The 13759-nt window shown below is 40.5% G+C and overlaps 1 protein-coding gene and 3 non-coding genes across 5 annotated transcripts in view; 1 reads left to right on the forward strand and 3 right to left on the reverse strand.

Annotated features, from left to right (window-relative positions):
* The window catches only part of LOC135464328 (serine-rich adhesin for platelets-like), a 375213-nt gene that overhangs the window by 281595 nt on the left and 79859 nt on the right, over window positions 1-13759 (forward strand). The gene's annotated exons all lie outside the window — the stretch shown is intronic.
* Trnak-uuu (transfer RNA lysine (anticodon UUU)) lies at window positions 4153-4245 on the reverse strand. Its single transcript has 2 exons — window positions 4209-4245; window positions 4153-4188 (listed from the first exon to the last, which is right to left on the reverse strand). It is a non-coding gene; the product is annotated as a tRNA-Lys (tRNA).
* Trnak-uuu (transfer RNA lysine (anticodon UUU)) lies at window positions 4946-5038 on the reverse strand. The gene is made up of 2 exons: window positions 5002-5038; window positions 4946-4981 (listed from the first exon to the last, which is right to left on the reverse strand). It is a non-coding gene; the product is annotated as a tRNA-Lys (tRNA).
* Trnak-uuu (transfer RNA lysine (anticodon UUU)) lies at window positions 5440-5532 on the reverse strand. Its single transcript has 2 exons — window positions 5496-5532; window positions 5440-5475 (listed from the first exon to the last, which is right to left on the reverse strand). It is a non-coding gene; the product is annotated as a tRNA-Lys (tRNA).

Consider the following 13759-nt stretch of genomic DNA (forward strand, 5'->3'; position numbering starts at 1 on the left):
GGCCATTCCAACTGCGGCCCCTTCACGACAACACGTTGGGCTTCTGTGTTTTTTTTAATGAATCTGGATATAAATAGTGTTTCTAGAACAAATAATAGGCAAAGTCTGCCCTGTATAAAATTCCCTCCAAACATCGAGGGCGTACTTGTAAAACCTAGGCACATACTCTGAATGAGGAATACTAGATCTGCCAAAATCAGGCCTAACATTACGTAGTGATAACCCGATCCAGTAAAAGGCAAAGTGTGTCCAATCAGCGGTGGACCCGTGTAACAATTTCAAAATATGCTTTATACCAAAGATTTCAAGCTTGCAATAAATATTTTGAACATTAAGACCGCCAGCCGCAAATGAATTGCATACAACAGCTCTTTTTAGACACTCTGGTTTGTTATCCCATAAAAATCTATGAACAGTCTGATTACATAGTGTAACACATTTAGTTGGCAAGTAAACGCATTGGGCAGTAAACCACAAGACGGCTAAGGTCACTGAATTGATCAACACAGATTTCCCCCTGAGAGTTAGAAACCTACCTTCCCACATTTCTTTCAATCTTGGTGAGAATACGATCAGAGTTCAAATCATCTGCATCAGGATCAAAGTACACACCACATATCTTAGCATTTTGGACTGTCTTCAGGCCAATGTCAGCAACATTATTAGTGTCCCATTTGCCTATGGTAAGTGCGGCACTTTTCGACAAGTTCAACTTTGCTCCTGGTGCTTGATGATAAACAGAGCTCTCTTGAGAAACAATGACAGTTGAATCATCCGTAAAGGCGGACCCCTTCACCTGTTTGTCAGTTCCAGGCATACCTACTCCTTTAATTGACAAATCATTTCGAACAGCTACAATAAATGGCTCGAGAGACAATACATACAATAACGGAGAAAGAGGACAGCCTTGGCGAACACCTCGATATAAGTTAGAGCCTGACAAATGCCCATTTACAATCACTTTGTTAGATATATCTGTGTATAACATTTTCACCCATCTACCCAAGTTGGGACCAAAATTGCGCTTTTCCAAACATTTAAATAAAAACGACCAATGTACTCGATCGAAGGCTTTTTCCTGGTCCAAATTGATAAAACAAGCCTTAAGGTCTTTTTGTCCGACAAAATCATACGTATTCCTTAGCAAGTGTAAGTTGTCAAATATGCTCCTACCCGGGATCCCACAGGTTTGGTTCTGTGCAACAATGGTATCGGTGACAGATTTCAGTCGATTACACAAGGCTTTGAAGACGATTTTGTAGTCAACATTCAACAAGCTAATTGGTCGGAATTGTCAGGGTCCTTACAAAGAAGGGTAATTAAACCAGAACTCTGAGATGACGTAAGTGATCCAGAACGAAAACAACAATTGACAACAGGCGTATAAACTTTTTCCAAAGATGGACCAGAACTGAACATAAAATTCCGCCGGAAGGCCATCACTATCAGGAGAGCGATATTTGGACATATGCTTTACAGCAAAATATAATTCTTCTTCAGTTAGTATACCTTCACACGAATCTCTGGAATTCTTTGACAACTCCGGTAATTCGGACAGAAAGACATCTTGCAACTCTGTATCAGTACTTCCTTTTGAATACAGATGTTTATAATAAGAGCGAACACAATCAGCAATATTACTTTGACCTGTATGGACGTTTGAGCCTTCCTTATAACATTTGATATTTTTAATCGTTTTCTCTTTCGCTCTGCCGATCTCTCACTTCACAAAGTATCTCGTCGACCTTCCACTTTGGTCAAAATACACAGCCTTGGATCTAATTACCGGCCCATCAAGGGCTGTCTTGTGCGGAGCATTTATCGCTTCCTTTACATTTTCGATTCCCTCGGCGTTATTAACACTTGTCGGCGTTATTGACCCCAGGTAATTACATCTTTAAAGCATACATCAAAATATACACACAAGTGGTCAGAGAAAGACACATGCAAAGGATCAGATGACGTTACATAATTTTGAACAGCTGTAGGTAAATAAAATCGATCAATTCGGCTAGCTGTCTGGCCTCTCGACCAAGAATAACACTTCTTATCAGGGTTAATTTTCCTAAATACATCACAAGCACCAAAATCTTTCTTTAAAACATTAATTTCATCAAGACCATCGGTTCTAGCAATTGTGTTACTGCCACATTTATCCAATACATTATTCTCAACAAAATTGAAGTCCCCCCCCCCCCGCTCCCCTAATACAAGTACCTCACTATCACACAGCGAGGGGTCTAAATTGGTGATAAAGTCCTTTCTTTCTTTACAACGGCTAGGAGCGTACACACAGACAAGATTGAGGGCAGTGTTATTGATTTCCACTTTCCTGGTTATATAACGACCGTACGGACACCTAATTACCCCTTACGTATGTTACAGTCTACGGTGTACCTTATAATGATCCCTACCCCACAGCTCCTGTTTGTCCCATACGCCCACCGTGCACCACCGGGGACGTTTACACCTTTTGTGTCATTATAATTGGCAAAATGGGTTTCTTGCAAAAACAGGATATCAATATTATTCTCAAATACAAATTTTTTCACCTGCTCTTGCTTGTTAATATCACGCAGATCATTTACATTCAAAGGTCCAAATCGAATTGAGCCGTGACATTATACAGAGTAAAAAAGAAGAGGCCGTACATGCCCATTGTTCATGATTAATTATGCACAAGTTTCTGTCTAATCAGTCCAAATAATCCATTTTCTCTTTCTCTAACCGCCTTCTAGCGCGGGAGGTGATCGATTTTCGTTTCCTATATTCCAGTAACACGGTGTCGTTGTGTTGCCTTCAAGAACGACGTCATCTGACGTAACCGTGTAAATGCAGTCGTCCATATCAGCTGGGTTCACATCTTCGTCAGGAACAATGGTCCTTTCCAGTTTCGTCTTTTTGAGCTGCCCTGGCGCTGAAGTGCATACCTCGTGAACTTCGGCCTGCACTTCAACCTTGTTTTCTTGATTAGACAGGTTCACCATGAACACATATACCGGACACCTCCTCACACACGTTGGCTTTTCGCTGTGTGACGTCATCTTCCAGCATGACCTCATCAACAACTTCTTGGTCATCGTCACTCATAGGCTGGTTGGCATCCTCGTTTTCAGAATCAGTGACGTCAGACGCCTAATTGACGTCAACGTCTAGACCATCAACGTCGACGTAAAACGTCCTCGGCTTCACCCGCGATAACGCTGTTCACAGGTGATATGTTCTGGACCACACACGTGCACATTCATCAAATGCGTGTTTCAATGACCCACAGGCACGGTAGGTCCGGGTACACTTACGTTCGGTATGGGGCTTTTCATGAAGCAAAAACCCGTTGCAGTTATTACACCACGTTGCTTGGCACAGGGCCAGCTTGTGTGTGTGTGTGTTTTTTTTTTTTTGTTTTTTTTTTTGTTGTTATTTTTTTTGGTCACATTTCCTGCTTTCATACCATTGCCCTTGGTATGTAAACATCACAACGTCACCCTCAAAGTTAATGAAAGTCGGCACGTAACGTGTCTTGTGACACCGAAACTCGTATACCTGTACTGACGTGTGACAAATCCGCAACAGAAAACTTGGGTTTGACCACGCTAAGGCACTCTCCGTACGGCTTTAACGCCTCCCCATTGGTCTCATCTGACATCTCGTCCGGTGGCCAGTGTACTGTTAAATTCAAGTAAACAGAACTTGCCGGCGTAATCGACCATACCGTGTCACCCACAGTAATGCTTTCCTTTGCCACTTATTGTGTGCTCCCAACGTAGAAACACGAACACAGAACATTTTCTTTCAATAATTCTTTTGAAAACACAAGAGTTCAGACTTAATGTCAGTCAGTTCAGACAGAGAGTCAATGAAGTACCTCTGGACAGCCATAGAAAAGGCAGCATGACTTCGTGTTGAAATGGCAACATACCGTGTCCTTTTCGGCTTCCTCGCAGGGCTAAACAACATGGGCCTGGACATTTTCGAACTGCCCGGGCCCCAGCCCAATACGCAGAACACTTGTTGTAAGTCACTTTTCCCGTAAGAGTTCAAAATTCAGAGAAATATACACAAATACACTAACGTTGTTGTTGTAGTCATTATGAACAGAGCTCTAAACAACCCGTCCTCACTCGACGAAGGTTAATGGCAACTCAAATAGTACGCTCAAAATGAGACTCGAACCCACGACCCTCAGATGACTTCTGAATAAAATCTCTTAAAAGTCTGATGCTCTACCAACTGAGGTATCCGGGCGGCCGAATGAATATTCGAAAAATGAGTTCTGCTCAGTCAAGCGATCTTCGTCTCATCTATTTCCGTGTACTTGACAGTGGTACATGATTTTTTTTTGTAAAATTCATTTTTAGACATATAAAAACTTCTGCCGATTTTCCAGGTTGATGGTTCCCAAGGAACTTTAAGATTTTGAAATTTAAAAACAAAAGAAAAACAACTGATCTCTTAAAAGTCTGAGGCTCCACCGACTGAGCTATCCGGGCAGCCATATATATATATATATATATATATATATATATATATATATATATATATATATATATATTCGAAAAAAAAACTTCTGCTTAGTCAAGCAATCTTTGTCTCATTCATTTTCGTGTGTTTAAGAGTGTTGAATGATGTTTTGTAAACTTAGTTTAAAGACATATTAAAATACGATTGATGGTTTATTTTGCCGAAAATTATCGGCTACAATACATGGAACATTGTGTAGGGCATTAGCAAAAACAGTGAGAAGAAGTTTGCATTAAATGGGCTTTCTTCGCTGGCCCCATTGGAGGCCGGAAAACCCAGATAATTTCTGCCGATTTTCCAGGTTAATGTTTTCCCGGGAACGTTATAATTTTGACAATTAAAAACAAAAGAAAATCAAATGAAAAAAAAAACAACGAAAAATCAGCTGGCTGAGTAGAATGGGGAGAAAAGGGAAAAAGTAGTACGCCCGAAATGGGACTCGAACCCACGACCCTCAGATGACATCTGAATGAGATCTCTTAAAAGTCTGATGCTCTACCGACTGAGCTATCCGGGCAGCCGTATGAATATTTGAAAAATGAGTTCTCCTGAGTCCAGCAATCTTTGTCTCATCCATTTCCCTGTACTTGACAGTGGTACATGATTTTGTGTCAAATTCATTCTTAGACATATAAAAATACGATTGATGGTTTATTTTGCCGAAAATTATCGGCTAAAATACATGTAATTTTGTGTACCGCATTAGCAAAAACAGTGAAAAGAAATTTGCATTAAATGGGCTTTCTTCGCTGGCCCCATTGGAGGCCGGAAAACCCAGATAATTTCTGCCGAATTTCCAGGTTGATGTTTCCCCGGGAACGTTATAATTTTGACAATTAAAAACAAAAGAAAATCAAGTGAAAAAAAAACAACGGAAAATCAGCTAAGTAGAATGGGGAGAAAAGGGAAAACAGAGTACGCCCGAAATGGGACTCGAACCCACGACCCTCAGATGACATCTGAATGAGATCTCTTAAAAGTCTGATGCTCTACCGACTGAGCTATCCGGGCAGCCATATGAATATTCGAAAAATGAGTTCTGCTGAGTCAAGTAATCTTCGACTCATCCATTTCCGTGTACTTGACAGTGGTACATGATTTTGTGTCAAATTCATTCTTAGACATATAAAATTACGATTGATGGTTTATTTTCCGACAATTATCAGCTAACATACATGCAACATTGTGTAGGCCATTAAACAAAATATCTGAAAAAATTTGCATTAAATTGTTTTTTTGAAAAATGTAGACTTTATTACCAAGTTCTCAGAAAGAACAAGGGTACACGAATTAACACTTTCCTTTTCCTAATTCCACAGCTGTCTATGTTAAAATCATTTATCACAGACTTGCTGACTGCTATGGGACACATAGAACAATATCTTAGTTTCATTTCAGTCACACCTGCAATAATACAGTGAAATCGTTATTAAGGTGAAGAGTGCTATTTTAACAAATATACAAGCTTATCTCAGGCTATCTTACAGAATACACTGCGTTTACACCACCTTCTTACAAATTCTGTTCTTCCCATTCTGTAAAAATCTACATAAACTCTTGTCCTTATTACACCTTTCGCAGCAGCCACAATACTTTGGACATTTCTTTGTTTATTTTGAAATACTATCTTATTTCGTGCACACCATATGCTGAATTGTAATACATTGATGGCATATAATATTACATCTACTTTCCACTTGATTAAAATTGTCTCCTCACATCTTAAATACTAAGGTGTTTTCGTCAGACGCTGGTAAAAACTGAGCACACCGCATGGACACATGGTTGAAATGATTGAAAACACTTTTAGTTACCCAACAGTCTAGAAAAAGATGTTTCTGGGATTCAGACAACCCACAAAATGCACATAAATCGTCAGTTGCCACGTTGCGCTTCAGCAATCTAACCTTCACGGGCAAAATCTCATGGACGAGCTTAAAGCTAAAGTTGACCAAACTGTGATCCAAAAACCTATTGAAGACTGACTTCAATATAACAGCCCACTGGAATGCTGGGAACTTTATCATAATATTGGGTAACTCACAGATGGGATTCACTAATTGCGCATTAATGAACTTTGTCGAAAAACTTTGCACAGGTAAAGCTTGTCCCTTATAAAATTCTTTGCACGCCCTTAAAGTAAGCTGATAGAACGGGGGAATAGTTTCGGCGTGAGGAATGTTCGGCCTGCAAAATTGGGGACACAATTGTCTTAAAGATATTCCAAGCCAGCAGATAGCAAAACATCTCTAGTTGGCTTCCGTTCCATATATAAGTCTTAAATGTGGCGGACCTTAGCTTTGCACTCAGTGTTATGAATCTTTCACCCGCCGTTTTCATAAAAAATATGCAACACAGAACTTTTTATACTTTCAGGCTTATTGTCTCAAAGGAAACCAAAAATCAGTCGGGTGCCTTGCGTAAAACATTTTGTTGGTAATAGGGTACACTCGGCAGCAAACCATAACCCAGACAGAGCAACCGTGTTTATTAGTACAGATTTCCTCCTTAAAGTTAAGTATCTGCCGTTCCAAGAAGTTACATTTTTCTTCATTTTATTTAAAATCCGATTACCGTTCAGTTCGGAGTGATCCTTGCCGAAATGGATGCCACATATTTTAGTGTTTTCACAAACTTTAAACCCCACACAAGGAACATCTCCCTCTTTCCATTTACCAGTTGGGAGAACAGTGCTTTTAAAAAAAGCAGAAATAAAAGGTTCTAAAGACAATATGTACAATAACGGCAACAAGGCACATCCTTGTCGAACACCTCAAGATAATGTAAACGTTTTGGCAATATGGTCGTTCACAATAACTGAACTTGATATGACAGTATACCGTAACTTCACCCACTTACAAAAGTCTGGGCCAAAATTGAAATGTTCCAGACATTTGAACAAAAATGACCAGTCAACACTAGGTAAAGATGACAAAAAATCGTTCTGCCTATCAAAATCAACATCATGTTTGGAATACAATTCGATGTAGTATGACCATTATAGTTTGACCACTATGAGTAACGACACCATCCTTGTGGCACAAGATACTTTTGATCATTTTCTTCCCAATCTGGCCTCGCGTCGAATGAAGTAACGGGTTGGTTTCTCACCCTGGTCAAAGTGTACTGACTTGGCCCGAATAACGGCCCCACCGTGGATTGCTTTCTGTAGACCATTGATTGCCTTCTTTACAAGATCTGTCTGATCAGAGTTCAAAACTGGGTCTTGCTTAAGATTATTTAATTCAGCTTCTAACTGTAAAAGTTGTGACTTCTTTTCATACGCATTTTTCACACAATGCTAGCTGATCACATCCCTACATTCCGTCTTGAAATCGTCCCATTGATAAATTAACGAGAAACCTCGCTAAATTGGGAATTAAAAACGGCTTGTATTTTCTCGTTTAATTCTTTCTCTGCTAGCACAGATACATTGCACTTCCAATAAAAATTCCCCCATGTAATTACATTATCAAAAGCGACATCATTATAGACGCAGGCATGGTCGGAGAACGCCACATGTGTCATATCAGAATTTGTTACGTAATCAGCTAACGAGCTAGACACATAAAATCTATCGAGTCGGGAGGCACAATTAGCCCGTGACCAGGAAGACGTAACCTTGTCTGGGTGAATTTTCCTAAAAACATCAGATATATTGAAATCATTTTATACAACCCTGATTTCGTCAACACCGTCATTGCGAACATTCATCGCTCTACCCATTCTATCAAGCTCTACAAAATATAAAATCACCGCCAACTAGCAGCAGCTTACTACCCCTCGTGAGTACATCTAATGATGAAATAAACGATTTTCTCTCAGCTGGATTATTGGGTGAATACACGCATATGAGTTTAAGGCTTGTGCCATCAATTTCGGTCGTCACAGCCACATACCGACCGTAAGGGCACTATGTTGCCTTGCGGATTACACAATCCACCGAGTATCTAATTATAATGCCGACCGCACAACTCCTATTATTACCATGTGCCCCAAATAATCACCAGGAATATTTAACTTTTTACTGTCACGATTATTCTTATAATGAATATCCTGTAAAAATATGATGTCTATTTCATTGTCAAAAATAAACTGCTTCACCTGAGACTGCTTAATAGAGTCTCAAGCCGTTGATGTTTAAACTACAAATTCTAACGCAATTTTGAGCAGCCATTTTAAAAAAATAGATAAGAAAGAAAACAGATGTACATACCCATGGTTACTGATTTGTAAACAACTATATTGTCCATGGTTTTAATTCTTGCGGTTCTTCAACCTTGCACGACCGCGAGCGGCCATGGACTGCTTTCGTCGAAACTCCAAGAGAGTTGTTGTTGTGTCCGGTGCTGGCCAGGGTGACATTTCACATGAATCACAGTCAGACTTGACGGGCTCTGCATTTGGCGCCTTTAACTGCCCAGTCTTTTCACTGTCGATTTTTACACGCTTTTGGTCTATTTGTTTGTCTTCTTGGGAACCGTTGCCTTGTAAGCGCGTATTTTCCGCACTGGCTCTAGTTCGAGCTCGAGGTTTCCGCTGCCTTGACACCTGGGTCCAAACATGCTCGTCATCGTCCTGATGTGTCGACATGGGTTCTTCAACGGTGAGTTGGGAAGAGTCCCCCACCTCGCTGGTGTCACGGACGTCACCCAGTTGACCTCTGACGTCAACGTTGCAAGGCTCCTTTTCACAGTCTACCTCGCTATCCTCGTCGCTGGTTGCACCTTCGACGTCAAAGTCACTCACGCTGACATCAGATGTTACGTCAGCTATGTCGACGTCGGTATCAACATTCTCCTATGTGACGTTTTGCTAGCCTCTGCTCTGGCGGTTGAAGCGTAACTCCACGCTCTGGCCTGGCCGCAGTTACGGCACTCAAATACCTGTCCTGGATAGGTGAACATTACAACATCTCCGGCAAGGTTAATGAAATTCGGTACATAGCGACCTAAATGGCACCTAAAACGATATATCCGAATGTACGGACATGTTTGATGTCGTCATCCGAAAAGGTAGGTTTTGTAATGTCAAGACATACACCATAGGGTCTTAAAGCGGCCGTAATAATACCATCGGACATTTCGTCCGGTGCCCAATGTACAGTCAGATTTATAAAGCTAGAAGAAGCAGGGATAATTTTCCACTCCGTCTCATCCAGAGTGAATTTATCCATATTCAGGAGAGCACTGTGAGATGCCTGTGATGATACCCTTACATAAAACATCTTTCTTCAAGTAATTCTTTTCAAAACTCACCAGTTCACGTCCATAACATTACTCAGTGTGGGAATGAACACCCTCTGGGCTGCAGCGGAGAAAGCCGCATTGTCGTTGCAATATATAGCCACGGATAATGTCCGTGCAGGCCGTCTAGCAGGATTGAATGAAACTGGTTTCGACATAATTCTGTCCACATCACACCAAAATATACTCAGGATATACAAAGTAACGTCCAGATGTCACAGATTTCCGAAGAGAGAAAAACAAAACTTCCCCACTCTGTCCTCCACGTGGCAAGAGTCCCCCTGAATAAAACCTCTAAAATGTCTGATGCTCTAGGGACTGATCTATCCGGGCAGCCATGTAAATATTCGAAAAACAGGTTCTGCTCAGTCAAGCAATCTTCAAGCAAAACCACTGGAAAATCGCAGCTTGGTGGAGAGGGGGGAAAAAAGGAGAAAATAGTAGGCACGAAATTGGTCTCGAACCCAAGACCCTCAGATGACTACTTAATTAGATCTTTGAAAAATCTGATGCTCTTACCGACTGAGCTAGACGTGCAGCCGTCAGCGTCTCATCCATTTCCGTGTGCCTGACAGTGTTGAATGATGTTTTGTAAACTTAATTCTTAGACATGTAAAAATGTGATTAATGGTTTGTCTTGTATACAATTATCATACATGCAACATTTTGTTGGTGGTTAGACAAATGAGTGGAAAATTCTTCTCCACGCAAAGCTTTCACTTTTCTGGATTTTTTATTTGCCAAATAAAGTTACAAGTAAATATCAGATTCATCAGCATCTGGTGTGAGCTATCATTTTCCATCACCTTGGTCACCCTATCAAAACATGACAGTACTGTGTTAAAGTCCTCGACAATAATGGCTTTGTTCTTAGAGATGTAGTCATACATGCTTTCGAAAAACAGAGCTTTTCCTGATACCTTTTTAGGCACATAAACATTAACTACATCGATCATTTCTTCGTCGAAATCAAAGGATAGTTTTAAAATTCTACCGTCACCATCCCTCTGAATACCTATAGCATTATTAACTAAAGCATTTGACACAATTATTGCAACGCCTTTGTGACCATTGGAGCAATGACTAGTATAGACCTTGCCATCAAATAGGGTGTCGTTATCTCGAACGAAGTTTTGGACCCAGAATGTTTCTTGAAGACATATAACATCTCCTTTGACCCTACTGATAATGTTGCGTAAGTTAGTTTTATTTCGCAAACCACTGAAATTTAGGGATGCTATAAGAAACATTATGACAATTAGGAAGTGGATATTACTCGTCCTCAACTTTTTATAAGGTGTTAGTCTTACTCTCGCCCTTGTCAAGTTTTGCATTGGAACCAACAGACGCCTTCTCCACCTTCTTGGGGATTGACTAGTCTCTCCCCTTTGTCCGTGGTCTTTTCCAGAGTCTTGCTCTCGTCTTTTTCAATTTGCCGTTTCTCGCCTTCCTCCCATTTTAAATTGTTGCCTCTTTGCAGTTTTACCCTCTAGGATAGCACGGTTTGCCAGTCCTCCCCAGATTTCGGGCTAGTCAGGGCTCGTTTATCCGGTTTTAATCCCACGCCACCATTTACCTCCTCCATACTGACGCCCAGTTCATTATGCTCAACCACCGGTGGCACCGAGCTGGCGGTTTCTGGAATGGACTGCGCGGGCTTTTCAATTCCACCGTGACAGAATCGGGATCTTTGTTGTTCTTCAAGATCCCCGAAACTGAATTATCTGGTGCCTCATCACCTCCCCCTATACTGCACAGACATTCCACTGAGTCTCACCTGTAGCAAATTTATCCTGCTCGCAAGTGCATGCTGTGGAATCACAATGGAGACAGTTCGCATAATAACATCACGTTCACATTCCGCAGCAGTACAAGCACGGACCATGTGACCTTGCAATAAACACCTATGACAACGAAAGTTCGGTCATTGTTTGTACAGGTGTACATCGAATAAGCACAATGAGCACACCCTGATTTGATTGTCATGTACCACTTTATAGTACTCATATGCATTTCCTGTTTTCAACTTTAGGGCATATGGCAGAGATTTTAATTAAGGTGGAAAATAAAACCCTGACGAACCTTGTACCATCTGCCACGCTAGTCCATTTGTAAAATCGTCTTCTTATATCAGAAAGTGCTTCCACACCCAAGTTCGGTCCACTTACCATAGATTTTTTTGTCTGTTATGTAGCTCGGTAGATGCATAAAAGACACAACTAGTGCTCTTCTCGTAAGCTAGGTGCACCATTAATCATATCCATCCACGGTAATTCCAGAACATCGCTGACTTTCCTGCCAAGCACGGTAATTTCATACAAATCCTTTCCTTTGGGCACACAAGTGAAAATGCTGTTTAGTCCACAAAATTTCAGCCTCCAGCATTAATTTCTCAGCTGTCACAACACGATTTGTCTTGCACATCCGCTCTTACTGTCAGCTCTTTGTCATAAAACCTCCAGGCATTGTAATTATTGTCTCCTTTAACGGTTGGCAAAGGTTCACATTCCGCCACAAGTACAATTGTTTCCAACGTTCAGTTTGGTTAGCCAGTTAGTAGATCTTTGCAGCCTTTACAAGATCAAAATCCTTGATGATCTTTTCTTGCTCAGCTTGTGTACATTCCTCTATTATCTCTACAATAGCACTGTTTGGCAAGTAACCCCGAATAAAAACGTACAAAATATCTTTTAAACAAAACAACGTTAATTTAAGAAAAATATTTGACGACAGAGGTTTACCGTCCAAAGTAAACCATTCGTTATATAAAACAGGCTGATGTAGCAACTGTTGTCGAGAAAAGTTATTACACAGTTGCACTTGTGCTTGGAACTCAGACCAAGCTAACATAATCTCAGCAAAAAATCCCGGCCATGACTTCCACAAACATTTATTTAGAGACATATAAAACAACGGCAAACATAAATTTAAATCATTCCATCTGGAAAAGAAAAACCGGAAAAAAATCTTTCTAAACAGCACTGTACGTTTCATTTAAAAACCTGCCCAAAAACTTGAGCCTAAATGCTTTTACTTTACATGCGATACCTCCGCCGCTTTTGTCATAACTCCGTACGCCACAAGATGGGCCCTGCTGTCCCAAACAAAATCTAACACAACCTTCTTCATTTCTGTAACAAATGTGTGAGGTAAAAGCAGAACGGCTACATTATACCACAATTTTGACATTAACAATGTCATTATGATACACACCTTTACCCGTATGGACAATTTACGTTGTTTTCACATAATGACAATTAATGATTTAATTTTCTTCAATTTCTGATTCCAATTTTGCTCAGCACAAACTTTAGTGTCATGGCCAAGATGAACTCCAAGTACCTTAATGGTATCTTTAGCAACTGGTACATTTTCGACCTGATCTACATTATTCACCACACTGGAACACCAGACCTCAGACTTTACCACGTTAAGTCTTGCGTTAGACGCCAAACCATAATTATTTACAGCATCAAGAACATTTCTGATAGAGTGCTTGTCACCTACCGTGACCGTTGTATCATCAGCATGCTGGAAAACCAAACACTACTTTTGTGAACCTGGAATAATAACACCATGAATACAGTCAGATTGCCTGATGAAAACACCAAGGGGCTTAATGTTTAGTACATACAATAGAACCGATATAGGACAGCCCTGCCTCACAGACTTACAAACAGGAAAGTATTTTGTCACATGACCATTGCATTTAACAGCACTTTTGATGTCCGTGTAAAAAATCTTTATCCATTTATTCTCAACATAACACACAGCATCTCTAAGACCACAAACAGTATCTGCTACATCTCTACCTGGAATACAGCAGGTTTTACAATCACTGACGATAGTGCTCATTACATTCTTAAGCCTGTTAGCCATACACTTAGAGATGATTTTGTAATCTACATTAAGTGGGCTAATTAGTCTCCAGTTCTTGAGTTGGGACTTATCTCCACTTTGCTTGTATATCAAGGATATTACACCGCTTTTCA

Source organism: Liolophura sinensis, chromosome 4 (assembly GCF_032854445.1).
Source record: "Liolophura sinensis isolate JHLJ2023 chromosome 4, CUHK_Ljap_v2, whole genome shotgun sequence".
NCBI classification, from domain to species: domain Eukaryota; kingdom Metazoa; phylum Mollusca; class Polyplacophora; order Chitonida; family Chitonidae; genus Liolophura; species Liolophura sinensis.